A 15,287-nucleotide genomic window follows, 5' to 3' on the forward strand; every position below is an offset into this window, starting at 1 on the left:
GACTTTTTCCATTATTTTCTCAACAGATTCTTTAAAGAGTCTTGTTCAGACTCAAAACAGCAAATCCTTTAGCGAAGGGGGCGTATTCGTTATGCAGTTCCAACCAATGAAATGCTTCTTTGACAGCCCGCGCTCGAATGTTATTTGCTCGTGCTGTGGTTACTTTGAATTTGAAATGAATCGGTGTTTTTGAACAAATCATTTAAGTGAAAGAATCGTTCGTTTGCTTCAACTCGGAATAACATACTAATATAGTCGTTTTAGTAATTCCTGCATGTCTTTGTAGGACAGAAAAAGCAGAAAAAGGTTAGTAATATTAATGAAGGCATGCTGAAGCGAACGAACGTTTTTTTTTAACGCGGCAAATGTGAGATGTTTGGACACGCCCAGTCTTGCATCCGGGACTTTTCGAGATCTGCACCTGCTGTTAGGTGAGTTGTGAGCAAAAGTAATATCAATGTTTGGATTACATTTCGCTTTTTTTTTTTTTTTAAAAAAACAACAACAATTTACTGAATTTAAAATGGTCAGTGAAATCTCATTTAATAATCTTAATCACCTACCTTTAAACAAATCGTTTTGCTGCGTGTCTTTTTGTAAACGTAACGTTAGCTAACGTTTGTGTTTGCTTAACTTCTGTCTCACGAAGTTAGCAAAACCTGGCAAAATTTCGTGTCAGATTTCGTTGGCAAAATTAATTATTATAATTCAGAAATGCGTAATCGTTTTATTTAGATGTACGTTAGCACTGATGTTGTTTATGTCGGTGTTTGTCTGGAGTAGCCCTAATTCCTCCAAACTATAAATATTTGTGATGTATCGTGTGTTTGTTTATGTTTATTTAATTAATTTCTCTATAATTTATAATTTTCTTTTAATTACTTTTGTAGTAATTAATTAGAAATATGTCTGTATACTTCAGATTTCCTTTTACAGGTGTAGCTAATTTGTACAACTAGGTATAACGAAAGAAAATGAGAAATGTTCATTTATATATTACGTTTTCAGTCTTTGGTTTGCATATGGTTTCGGTAAGATTTGTGGTTTTTCTTCTGTGCAAATCTTGAACGAACAGATAAAAAATTTTGGATTTTGCAGTATCCTCTCAAGAAACTTCCTTCCCCAATTCTGCAGGTGTATCCTACTGTTTACTATGGTCAGGTGTGCAACAGTAGCCTACTGTTGTGCTCACTACAAATAAAACATAAAGCTCCTGAATCCTGCTGGCACCTGTTACCAGTCTCATTAGGAGGAAGAAGCTGTGGCTCGATTTATTTCTCAGTCATTAAAATAGATACGAGGAGCAATCGATTTGACCAGTGTAGGAACCGAGACTCAATAATGCTAACCTTCCATTCCTATTTTACATTCACAGGCTACAGTGAAAGTATTGACATGGGTGCACGGAGCCAAGACAGCACATGCCTGAAACATCACACCAGATTGTTCTGCATGGATCAGTCTGAGAAACTCAAAAGTAAGTCAGCTGCATATATCATACATGCATACATGTTTTATACGGCCATGTAGTTTTCTCCATGTCAGCACAGCTGTCATGTGTTATATATAAAAAAAAAAGCGTGTGTTCTGACTCTGTGTGTGTTGTGTATATGTATATGTGTGTGTATATACCGTTCAAAAGTTTGGGATCAGTAAGATTTTTGTGTTTCTTAAAGATGTCACTTACGCTAGTCAAGGCTGCATTTATTTGATCAAAAATGCAGAAATGAGAGTAATACTGTGAAATATTGTTGCAATTTAAAATACCAGTTTTCTATTTTAATGTACTTTAAAATTTTATTTATTTCTGTGACATAAAGCTGATTTTTCTGCGTCATTACTCCAGTCTTCAGTGTCGCGTGATCCTTCAGAAATCATTCTAATATGCTGATTTATTATCAATGTTGGAAACAGTTGTGATGCTTCAGATTTATTTTGGAACCTGTGATACTTTTTTTTAGAATTTTTTTTGATGAATAAAAAAACTAAAAATAACTGCATTTATTCAAAAAAGAAATTATTTCTAACAATATAGGTCTTTACTATCACTTTTTTTAAAAATAAATTTAACACATCCATCGTTAATTTCTGAAAGATCAAGGATCATAGACTGGAGTAATGATGCTAAAAATTCAGCTTTGCATCACAGAAATAAATTTTATCTTAAAGTATATTAAAGGGGTCATCGGATGCAAAGTTCACTTTTACATGTTGTTTGAACATTAATGTGTGTTGGCAGGGTATGTACACATTTACCCTATAATGATAAAAATCCATGCAGTGGTTTTTAATTAATCTGTAAAAATAATATTCCCTTTTTCAAATGTGGTGTCACACTGACAGAGGCCGCTCCCACGATAGTTTATTGACATGAGAGTTTTACCTCAGACCCGCCCTAAATCAGCTGTCACAGTCCGAGCTGCCGGAGCAGGGATGTAAGTTAGACAAAAATATCACTGATTGAGCGATTGAGGTGTTGTGTTGCTGGATAATAGTGGTCGTCATTTACTCCCGACATCTGAGCCGCTGAAGATGCAGTGGATTATGTTTGTTTGTGAAGGGAATGTGCTTCCTGATCTACATAAATGCATCTATGTTCACGCAAATCATTCGTTATCCATCTTCACCTACAGCAGAAGTGAGTATATGGGTTTCTTTTTATGAATCTCTGCAATCACCTTTCCTAATATGCATGTTGCTAGTTAGCAAGTTTCACGGCTGAACGCACTAAATGCGGCTAAAGTAAACAATCTCGCCGAGCACAGCTCATCACTCCACAGAGAGAAAAGAGGGGCGGAGCGAGCAGAGCTCATTTGCATTTAAAGGAACAATCCATCAGAATGGTATGATTTTTGTAGAGCTCATTTTGACAAAGTAAAAAGGGTGTTGTTTTACACAAGCATTGAGAATTTTTATACAAAGTATATTACAGACTTTTCATTAAGATCCTAAAGAATCATATCAACTTGTGGAAAATGGGCATCTGATGACCTCTTTAAAATAGAAAACTATTGTTTTAAATTCCAATAACATTTTGAAATAATACAGTTTTCTTCTGTATTTTTGATCAAATAAATGCAACCTTAGTTAGCATAAGAGACTTCTTAAAAACATTAAAAATCTTACTGATCCCAAACTTTTGAACAGTAGTGTATATAGTCAGTATGCAATATATTTCCTCCACTTGAAGGTTTTGAGTGTTTATTCTACAAATAGGTGAATTAAATTATTTTAAAACCCCAAAAATGCAATTATCAGGTTGTCAAGAGTATGTTCCAGTATGTAATTTTTCTAACAGGGTAATTGGTTTTTCCTTAAAGGTGAAGTATTTAATTTTCTCTGCCATTATCAGCAACAAACGAAATGGCAATAATCATAACTGTTTCTAAACAGGCTACAAACAAGAATGGCTTAATTACAGATGTCTCAGTTGTCAAACTCAGGAATTTATGTTTCCAAAAAGTGGCAAGTGGAATGAATGTGCAAAAATGACATTTCAATTAGACTTTTCTTTAAAATAAGTATCAGCCACCAATATATGATGTAAATATTGTTGTGTTATAGGGTGAAATGGTTGCATTCCTTTGGATCTGTTGGCAATAAGGTCTGAGATTCTGCCTAATTACCAGATTTATATCAGAACATTCTGCGTTTTATGAACTATTGGCTTGAGGCTTTTCGGCACGGTTTTGTGTGTTTTGGCCGTCTAGCTGGGGCCATTAGCTGGTGATCATTTGTTTGGGTCCATGTAGTGTAGCAGAAGCTCAAGCTCACTTCAGTTGAATGCTAATGCAGTAAGGAGTCTTTGATGTGCTGATGAGGGCCGATCCTTGTGTGAAATAAGATTCAGATTTTTTGCGACGGCACATGGTGTTGTCCTTCCATTCGAAACCTCTCCACAGGAGGCCAAATAGAACGGTGATCCAAATCCCACTGTAGGCATAGCGCAAGACAGAATTATCCCTTCAGGCTTCACACCCTCTTTGTTCAACGTCTATGTTTTAAATTGGCGAGGGAGAGATTCAGTCTGCGCTACCTGTGGGGCTCCTGAGTCCTGCTGTTTTGTAATTTCTCAAATTAAATCCTTTTGCAACTCATCTTGCGCCTCACTGAGGGAATGTCAAGGGTAAAGGAGGGCTGGAATGTCTTTTGCTTTTCATGTCCTTTGCTTTTTTTATGTTAATTATTTTAACAGGCTTAATCTGTCTCCTTCTCATCAGCAGTGACCACATGCCTCAAAGACATTGCTAGTCCATGGCAAATTGTGACACCTAGCCAAATCGAGCCCCTGGTGTTAATCATATATGTGACATCAAAAAACAGTTTCACTCATTAGGAAGGACTATTTATCCTGACCTGAGAGGACGATCAAAGTCAGGATGTCGTTTCTTTGGATGACTCAACTTTGAGTAACCTAGCAGAGTTACAATATGTTTTGTCATCGAAAAATGTTTTTCTATTTATCTTTTTATTACCAGTTATATTTTTTGAGGATTCTTTGATTAAATTAAAAAATGTGAAAAAAAGAAGAGGATTTATTTAATATAGAAATCTTTTTAACGATACAGGACAGTTCAAAAATTTGGGGTCAGTCATTTTTTTTTTTTAAATAAATTAATACTTTTTAGCAAGGATGTGTTAAGTTGAAAAAAAAAAAGTGGTAGAAAATACTTACATTGTTAGAAAATAATTTTTGGCACTTTGCCTTTATTTATAGGACTTGAAGACTTTATTTGTGACCCTGGACCAACGAACCAGTCATAAGGTTCAATTATCTGAAATTAGGATATTTGAAAATCTGGTATCTGGGGGTACAAAAAAACCCCCAAAAAAAACAAAAGACTGAGAAAATCTAGTTTTGATATATTTACGGTAGGAAATTTACAAAATATCTTCATGGAACATGATCTTTACTTAATATCCTAATGATTTTTGGCATAAAAGAAAAATCGATCATTTGACCCATACAATGTATTTTTGGCTATTGCTACAAATATACCCGTGCTACTTAAGACTGTTTTTGTGGTCCAGGGTCACATTTATTCATTTATTAATTAGACAAGTTTGCCTTGATTGATAGGATAGTGATAGGAATGCGAGAAGCACTTAAAAATTATTTATGTATTAATTAATTTTGCCACTTTTGTCCTTTATTAATAGAAAATCTTAGGAATGCTGAAAGCACTTGCAGAAACAATTAATGTTTTTAAATATATGTTTAGTGCAATTGATTTTATATATTTAATTTATAGATTTTTTTATATTTTTTCATGTGATAGTGACAGGGTTATTTTTAATTAACAGTACATTGAGTTAATTATTAAAATTAATTTATTAATTAATTTTATTTTACTTGGCACTTGCCTTTTCCAATAATATTGTGATAGGAATGGTGGAAGCATTTAAAAACAAAGCAATTGTTTTACCTGTAGGTTTGATTTTTCAAAGGTTGAAACATCAGGCAATGTCTTTTTCCTTCTTAATGTTTTTTAACTAGATTCCATCAAGTTAAATAAAGTCATACAGTTTGATTAGACTCTCAGCCTTTGACATCCACATCATTTCTTCCCTTTAAGTTGATAAACTCATTCATTTTTACTATGCACAATTATAAACTTGGTAGTATTTTATTATTTACATTTGTTTTTCTTTTTAGAAGAGGTCACATCACCACCTGTTGAGGATCTCCGCTCTGATCCACTGTCCCTTAGAGACTTGTGTTAGCAGGTGGGTGGGTGACTGAGTTGTGTGGCAGGTGCGCTCTGTCTCTCGTCTATCATGGCTGGGTAATGAGATCTCGAGCGCTTCTCTTGATGGCGAAGAGGCTTTGATATTAAAATCAACACCAGCTAACGTGCCTGGAACTGGATGCAATGCATAGCGATTTAATTCCTCTGATCCCCAGTGAAATTTTAAAAGGTGCTCACTCCTCTTTGAATATAGATGTTAGAGTGGGCTGGTAGTACAGTTTGAATATGCATGGTATTGTAATTGATTGCTATAATTGATGTCTGTTTAATTTATGAGAGGCCAATTGAGTTGACTCACATTTATGGGGTCTGTTTGGGTGGATTATGCTTATCTTGAAATTAGTGAATATAATTTTGCAGTGTGTATGGAGTATAAAATTATAGTGTGGGGAGATGTTTTCATGTGGCTATTGCCATATTTGCCTAAAAAGCATTAAAAAAAATCTAAATTATTATTATTTTTTTTTAAGTATTTTTTTTTTTGGGAGGGTTTTTTGTTTAAAAGTGTCTTATTTTTTTCACTTAAAGCTTTATTGAAATTAAATTATTTCAGTAATGAGTGTTGATTCATAAGAGAAAAAAAAATTGTCTTAACCACTTGCTGTACTGTCACTGAAGATTTCAGATTTATGAATGCACTGTGTGTGATGTTAGTTTAATTATATGTCTTTGCCCAGTGTTTTGGACCTCAGAACAAATTATGACGAGGTGTCAGACAGGCCTTGATCAAAGAGATTAGTCTTTCCAGTCTGTAGATGATTTCAAAGGCCTTAGACTCGGGGCAGTGAACACCATAACTCCTGATCTCAGCACTTGCCAGGTTTGCAGATCATAAAGTCTATTTTAAAGCATGCATATGGCAGGTTTCAGTTCTTTTGTGTTCTTATTAATCAAATCACATAATTATGCACAGCAAGGCTACAAGGAACTACAGTGATTGGAATGGAGACTTTATGATATCATATTGATGTAGATCATCAGATTAGGTTAACACCATGTTTAATTAGGTTATTCTTTTTGTTGTGCATATTTTCTTAAAGGAATAGTTTATCCAAAAATGAAAATTTGCTATAAATGCACTCACCCTCAGGTCATCCAAGAACAGTTCTAAACAAATGTCTTGAGGCGGAGGCATTCAGACACTTCACTTTTTCTATTTTCTGCATTTTTAGAATATGCATGGACCTTTCTACAGAAATGGTGCAAATTGCTGTATCACAATCAGAAAACATTTAAAAGCATTTAAGTATTCAAATCTTAGCTGTTTACTGAGATCCTTTTATTACCTATTGAAACCCACAGTAATATTTAAAATATCAGGAAACTTAATATATCATCAATTTCAACTTAATAAATCATCATTTAGTGGGTACTTGTATTTGGGAGGTGGCTGTCCCAAACCCAAACCCCTTCAATTTTTGAAAATGACACTGAAACACATCTTTGCATTTTATTCCATTATTGTTTTTAAAAATATATTTTTTGATTTAAAAAGAAAAAAAAAAAACACGTTTATGATCAGGAAATATCCTGTCCTTCTCTCATAGCTACATGGTGGGTAGATATACCCCATTATTTTGAGGTAAATGTGTACGAAAGTATGAAAAATGTGTTTACTTTATGTGTACAATTGTTCAGAACCATGTGCTGATTGGCATCTTTGAGCTAGGTTCAAAAGTATATAAAATTGTCACAAAACAGTCACGACCGAAACAAGTGGTGAAGTGTTTTGGTAGTGGAAAAAAAAGGAGAACATAATCCTTTATTTGAGTGAAATAAACAAAATTTTAGTAGAGTTATGCAAATTTTAGTAGTGTTTTAGTATGTGGGTTGCAATTCTGTAATGTGCTGTATTTGCAATGAAAACATTTCTGTCACTACCAAAAATGTTCAGTCACAACCGAAACATGGGACGTTTTGTCAGAAATAAAGTATACTGAATTTTCAGTTTAAGATGTTATGATAGTTTTTGGTTCAGTGTATATTCAAACTAATGAAAGATTTACAGATAATGTACTCACCCCCTTGTTTGACCTTCCAAAATGCAGTTTAAAGGATGCTGTATGATTTGCATTCATGCAAAATTTGTGGAAAAAAAAAAAATTCCATTTGACTCTGACTTTGAACCAATTCTGTAGAATGGCACATATACTGTGTATGTTTTGTAAATCAATTTGTACATGAGATCAGTTTATATGTGCACAAATAGTGTTCAAAGAATTTTGATAAAGAGAAATATTTCAGTGAAGTGTCTGAAGACACAATGCGTACGTGCTCGACAGGACATACATGTACATTTAAAAAAAAAAAAAAAAAAAAAAAAAAAAAAGTTTTTGTCACAAGTGAAAAGGCTTTGGTCAATCTTTAAAGCAATTCCTTTAATTTTAAAACCACCTTATTTTCCTGATTTAATCTTTGTGTGCAAACGCACAAAAACCCTCTTAACATTAAATAAATAAGGTAACCAGCGGCCCTTATGTGCAGCCATTTCCTTGAAAAGTGCTCTCTGATTTATTAGAAGATCCTGTACAATAGGAGCTTTAATGCGTTTTATTAATATGTTTTATTTTATGAAATTGGATGAAAGGGGTCATGGTAGTCATTAAGCAGATTAATGGCGTATGTTGGGTAAAGAAGATGCAATAAAGCTAAAAGTTAATGCTGTCATGGCTGCAGAAAGCGGCTGATGGCAAGGCAAGCTGCGAAGCAACTAATAGACATAATTCAGTAAGGTAATGTCTGATAACCTCGGACAAGATGGATATTGCTTGGCAATATTATGGAGTGTGTCGAAGGGTGCAGGCACATTTATGCACATTATTTATACCCAGTAATGAACACCATAATGAAAAGTGGACAAAACTATAAATATGAAGCAGGAGTAGATCTTGCCTGATAATCACTGGTGCAATTAATGCGTCTTACCAAATTGTCTTATCCCGTGAGTTTGCTTTTTACCCCACAGCGTAAATATGAAGCAAAAACTTTAGTTTTAATGGTAGATGTGTGTCTTTGTAGAAAACGGTCGCCTGAGGCAGGATACAGCCTTTTTATTGCACTCTATGAGATTGTCTGAAGTACTTTATGCACCGCTAATGAGTGAGGCATGTTGAAAGGCCTTATTTTCAATAGCTACCCGGTCTGTTACAATTCTGTTTCCTTTAATGATAATGCCTGGTCCGTGCACGCAGTTAAAATAAGCTTCTTATATATAGTGTTTAATCACCAAATTTTGTGAATAGTCCCTCCATTAGGCTGTGTGATGACAAATTTTAAATGACTTAGTTTTAAAATACTGCTGCAGTGATGTATTAGAGCTTCAATGTGAAAACACTAAAAGTCAGACATAAAGATCTGCTGCAATAATATTATTGCCCTACATTTCTCGCAAGGCTGTAATATAGTGTGTTGCGCATTCAGGTGTAACAGTCTCAGCATGCTTCTGGCTGCCACACTGTTTATTTGGCCATGGAGCTTGAGCTGTTGAAACATGAAGTTTTATTTAAGGGTGTATGCGTGTGTAGAGAGCTGTTTGGTCAGCCCTGCAGCCTCTCATTGAGAGATTTGTCATTACTGGGGATCATGTCGGTCTGAGGTGCAGGATCACAGCCGGATCATGTCTCTGTACCCGGTATTCTCAGTTCTGGATGTCTGTTTGCCCAGGCTTGTTTTGTCTCTGTCGTCTCTTTGTGTGTGCTTCTCTAAAGGGCTGGGTGGGCTTTAACAGCAGATAACTCAAACAGGGATTACACTGTATACAAAAGGCATCTTAGTCTTCATAAAGGGTGTCTTTTCGAGGGTTTGAAGCCAAAAGGACAAGAATGTAATGAAAATTGCACTTCCTATTTTAATTTTTGTGTGAGATCTTAATTTTTGATCAAAAGATGCCTAAAAAATGCCTAAATGCTTTTAATTATTTTTTAAATAAAATATTTTATTTTGTTTTAAATTACATTTAATTAAATAATTGAATTTAATTGTATATATATTTTTTATTTCATTTTGCTTTATTTAATTTCATAGTTTAATTTGTTTTTATTTTATTTTGCTTTGATTTCATATTTTTTTAATTTAATTTATTTATTTTTTTATTTTATTTGTATTTATTTGAATGTACTTTATTTTATTATAATTTTATTTATAGTTTATTTTATTTTAAATTTAATTCAATAATTTAATTTAATTTAATTTTATATATTTTTTATTTTATTAAATTAAATTTAATTTCATATTTTAATTTAATTTAATTTTTATTTTCTTTTTGTTTTATATTATTTTCCTGGTTAATGGAGGCATAATATTACTTAAATTAAGTTCTATTAAATTTAATAATTTAATTTAATTTTTAAATTTTTTGTTTCATTTTATTTATTTTTTTAATTATTTCATAATTTAATTGTTTTTTATTGTATTTTATTTTGTTCGTGTAATTTAATTACATTTTTTAAATTTAATTTACTTTTTTTATTATTATTTGATTTTGATATTATTTTACTGGTAAATGGAGGTATTAATTTAATTTAATTTTTTATATATTTTTTTTAATTTGATTTTCTATTATTTTACTGGTTAATGGAGGTGTAATATTAAATTCAATGTAATTTTTAATTTAATAATGAATTTAAATATTTGTATTTAATTTTGATTTTGTATTGTATTTTAATTTTTTTTTTTTTTAGCTTTTGTTATTTGTATTTAATGTGAATTTAATTTAATTTATTTTTTTTAATTTTACAATTTAATTTAATGCAATTTTTATATTTTATTATTTTGTGTTTTCTGTTTTATTTAATTTAATTTACTTTTTTGAAAACTGAATTTATTTTATTTTAGTTTTATTTTATTTCATTTTATTTCAAAATTAATTTAATTTGATATTTTATTATATTTTATTTTTTATTTGTTTTGTTTATTTTTATTATTTTATTCTATCTTATTTTATTTTACTGGGTAATGAAGGCGTAACAGTCAACAAGTGTCTAGCATACATTGCTTTTTAAACAGTTTATGTAGTTCCTCTTTAATTAAATTTATGTTTGTGATTTTATTTTATTTTATTTTTATTTTATTTTACTGGGTAATGGAGGCATAACAGTCAACAAGTGTTAAACAGTATTTATGTAGTTCCTCTTTCATGGAATTTATAGTTGTGTGATTTTATTTTATTTTATTATTTTATTTTATTTTTAGTTGATGAAATGAACTGAATCATCAACAAGTGCCCAACATACATGGATGGCTTTTTTAAAAACAGTATTTTAAGTAGTTCTTACATCATGAAGTTGTTTCAGGAAGTACAATAGTTTAACAAGTTCACCATCTTGCAGAAATGAAATGAATAATGAGTTGGTTATATCCAAACTTTTAAGTGCAATTGTACATCGACCTTCCAGTCTGTTCTCCGTTTCTGTCACATGGGGTCAGATATTTATTAGTCCGGAGGTTATAACTCCACTGGGGGAGATCCTGAGAGTTATCAATCTGACCGTGGCATTTTTAGTGTCAAAACCTCTATAAGAAGAAGACAGCAATTTAGACAGCTCTGCAGATAATATAGCACCATGGCCTTGACATAAAATGATTTTATTTGAAAAACCATCAACATTGTCAATGTCTGGGCTATGAAAGCAATAGAGCAAATGAAACAAACTTGTCACTGGTAATAGAATTTCCTTTTACTGCAGCCCAAAATGACTTTGGTGGTCGGGGGATGGCGAGCGCTGAATCGATTTGCTATCCCTGATCCTCCTCTACCCCCTGAGTTTAGGTGCGAGTCACCAGGCGCCCTGCTTTGAGGCCGCTCCCTGTCATTTCTGTGTGTGTCACAGGCTGTTATATGTGAATATGAATTCCCCACGTCCCGCTTTGCGCCTCCGAACGCCCATAAACACAGTCTAGCAGCCCACTGTCTGATTCATTATCTGTGAGAAAAGAGCAGGACTGACTGTCTCAATGCTCCCAGAGTCAATCTCAGCTCCAAACCATTGCATTCACATGACCCGTCGGGAAAAGGCCCAATCACCACTTACACACCAACGCCGTTCCCCGACAAGAGAGATACTGAGAATGGCATATGATGGTGCAGTTTTAAATTGGTAATAGTCTACTTTCCTATTATTTCCAAAGTGGTAACAGTAAAATATATAAGTGAATATGTCTAGAATATCACCATGAACAAAGGACGAATTGGAAAATACCATAAATTTCTTGAGTTGCATTGATGAGTTAAATATGTTATTCAGGCTTCTCATTTTTTAAAGGGACAGTTCACCCCAAAATTAAAATTCTGTCATCATTTACACACACTCAAGTCATGTATGACTTAGTTTCGTCTGTTAAGCACAAAAGAAAATGTTGATAACCTAACATGGGTCCCACTGACTTCCATAATGTGGAAAAATACCTTGAAAGTCACCTTGACACTTTTGAGTAAGGTGAATAATTGGTGATTTGGTTGAGCTGTCCCCTTTAAGGCCTGGTATTGGATCTAATAAGCGGTTTTAGAATGAAAATACATTAAGATTAGCTTTATTATCCCTGAATATATCAATAAGCACGTTAAATATATTGTTTGTGTGATTTAAAAGGAGAAGATCCATAATGATCTTTTAAAAGCCTTTTAAATGAATTCAAAAGATGATCACCCCAACGTATCATTAAACAATTATGCCTAATTGAATAGCTTAACCTCATCGGCACATCCTCCTTTTCGTTTAATATCTAAACACTCTATCATCACTTGGGAGGCAAAGCATCTAAGCTTTGATCTCGAGTGGTGTTGAAACACGGTTAATGTTTTCGGCAGTAGGTGGCAGTGTGACACTGCAGCAGGAGCTGGTTTGAATGCGCTGGCTTAAACTGAGCCCTGATGTATTTGTTTATATGTTGAATGGACTTTAGTGCATTGGCTGCAGTCTGCCCAGCCTTGCAAACAGTCCCACACAAATAGATATATGGACCTGTGGCGACTATTCCAATGAGAGATAGCGAGAAGATCAATATTTATACTGCTGCATTGGTCTCTGAATTGAGATTGGGATTTCGCTTTCAATGTGCGACGCGGCGCCCGTGTACGATGGCTTTAGAGAGCCGTCTCAGTGCTGTCTTTCTGGGGCCAGTGCTAACAGGCTGATTACGTTTTGCTGGCGTGCATGATTATATGGATGCTGATTAGATTGACAGACAGCTCTGTCAACAAATGCTGAGAATCTCTTGCCGTTCTCAGCTTTTTCAACCATTTGAAGCCAGCTATAATTTTTGTGGACTGTTAAATAGATTGGTTTTTTTAAAAGAGAAATTATTCTTCACTCAATTCAATGTTGTAAGGTTAGTGAACTCTCAGCGTTAGGGAGCCAGTCCAGCTTGATAATTGAATAGCTCTTGATTGTCTCTTTCAGGAAGACCCTGTTTATAGGCCAGCAATAGAATAGAAAATTATTGAACACCTTTGGGGAAAAGATAAGAGGCAGTGTCCCATTTTAATGAACCAATTGTGTTGGAGAAAAGAAATTAATTATGCTCCTAAATATTGCATATTGCAAATGCCAGAAATATTAAGCGGCCTAGTCAGGTGGAGACAATAAGTTGTCTCTGTGGTCATTTCAACAGGTTTTAAATGGAAAACTGCATTATTAAAGCTCTGTGACATAATGCAAGTTAATTGGCTAAATTTGAACTAGTAATAAGAGTTAAAAAATTTCTGCTTCAGATCATTAGAACTTATATTAGTGTTGTTGTTGTGTTGTTCATGATTGTTAAACCCCTCATAAAAGTCAGTTATTGTATTATATTAGTGATTAAGATAGTAGTTGTGCTATTTGCTGTTGAAAGGTTTGGAGTTGGTAAGATCAAGTTCATTATGCTCACCAAGGCTGCAATACAGTGAAAAACTACAGTAAAAACAGTAATATTGTGAAATATTATTACAATTTATAACTGTTTTCTATTGCAGTATATTTTAAAATGTTTTATTTCTGTGATGCAAAGCTGAATTTTTATCATTACTTCAGTCTTCAGTGTCAGATGATCCTTCAGAAAACATTCAAATGTGACTCTGGTCCACAAAACTAGTCATATTTTGAGATACTAGTTCTAGTTCAATTTTGAGATCTGAAAAACGGAAACAAGGCTTTCCGTTGATGTATGGTTTGTTAGGATAGGACAATATTTGGCTGAGATACAACTATTTGAAAATCTGGAATCTGAGGGTACAAAAAATCTAAATATTGGGAAAACTGCCTTTAAAGTTGACTAAACTATGTTCTTAGCAATGCATATTACTAATCAAAAATTAAGTTTTGATACATTTACTGTAGGAAAATATCTTCATGGAACATGATCTTTACTTATTATCCTAATGATTATTGGTATAGAAGAAAAAATAATAATTTTGACCCGTACAATGTGTTGTTGGCTATTGCTACAAATATACCGTGCTACTTTTTGTGGTCCACGGTCACAAATGTGCTGATTTGCTACTCAAGAAACATTTCTTATTGTTATTAATGCTAAAAACAATTGTTCTGCTTAATATTTTATGAAATCATAGCATGAAATCTTTTTTTTTTTTTCAGGATTATTTGAACAATGTTCAGCATTTATTTGACATTTTTTATCTTTAAATATTTAAGTAAAATGTCTTTACTGTCACTTTTGATCAGTTTAATGCATTCTTACTACGTAAAAGTATTCATTTATTTCAATTTTTTTTTTTTTTTTTTTTTTTTTTTTTTGCACTTTCACCTTTAGGGACATTTAAGTCAAACAGGCCTGCCAAGTTTCGTTCCGATCGACCTCCGTTAAGCTTGTCTAATAGGTGCTCAAAATTCATCGGCCTATGGTTCCATGTTTTTTGAGATGCGCAAATGCCGCACTTGTGGCACTTCGGACCAAGACAGTGCATTTCGATTCATTTCATGTTGATAGGACAAACAGGTGTGTAGTTATGTTGTTTGCTGTTTTTATGTCTTTGCCTCTTATAGCACCACCAAGTGGCTGAACTCTGCAATTTTTGTCCTGTGACCTTAGATTGAGTTCTTACATATGCGCTGTGTGTTTGGTGAAGATATCGCATTCCAATCAAAAGTTAAAACCATTGGGGCCCTGCCCCTTTCTAACGTTTTGGCATCCCTTTGTGGCGGAGAGTCGAAAGTTCAACTTATTTTTTTTTTTGATAATTACTGATATTCACACTCCAGAGAATCTTTCTGCACTGGTTTGGTGTTAATCGACCTAGGCCTAGTTTGCAGAAGTAGGTTTTCCGAAAAAATGCAAAATACCCAAAAATTTCGAGCCAAGGAATCAAACGACATAAGACACTTGAGCCTGTGACTGACTGTTTAGGAGCTATAAACAAAATTTTGATCGCTGTAGAGTCCCTGTCAGGCTGATTGGGGCGAGCCTTGGTGACGTTGTAGACGGGGTGACTACTACCTTCCCTCCAAGTTTCAAGTCTCTACGACTTGCGGTTTTGGTATTTTTGTCAAGCATATTGTCTCTGGGTGTTGCATGCAGGGACAAATGCAATATACCACAATT

General features: G+C 33.5%; 1 long non-coding RNA gene across 2 annotated transcripts in view; it reads left to right on the forward strand.

Annotated features, from left to right (window-relative positions):
* Window positions 1-374: 374 nt before the first annotated feature.
* The window catches only part of LOC127176090 (uncharacterized), a 56,945-nt gene continuing 42,032 nt past the window's right edge, over window positions 375-15,287 (forward strand). For both annotated transcript variants that reach the window (XR_007829058.1, XR_007829057.1), the window contains exons 1-2: window positions 375-431; window positions 1,376-1,477. This is a non-coding gene — a long non-coding RNA (uncharacterized LOC127176090). The remainder of the gene's footprint in view (window positions 432-1,375; window positions 1,478-15,287) is intronic.

This window comes from Labeo rohita, chromosome 14 (assembly GCF_022985175.1).
Source record: "Labeo rohita strain BAU-BD-2019 chromosome 14, IGBB_LRoh.1.0, whole genome shotgun sequence".
Taxonomy (NCBI): domain Eukaryota; kingdom Metazoa; phylum Chordata; class Actinopteri; order Cypriniformes; family Cyprinidae; genus Labeo; species Labeo rohita.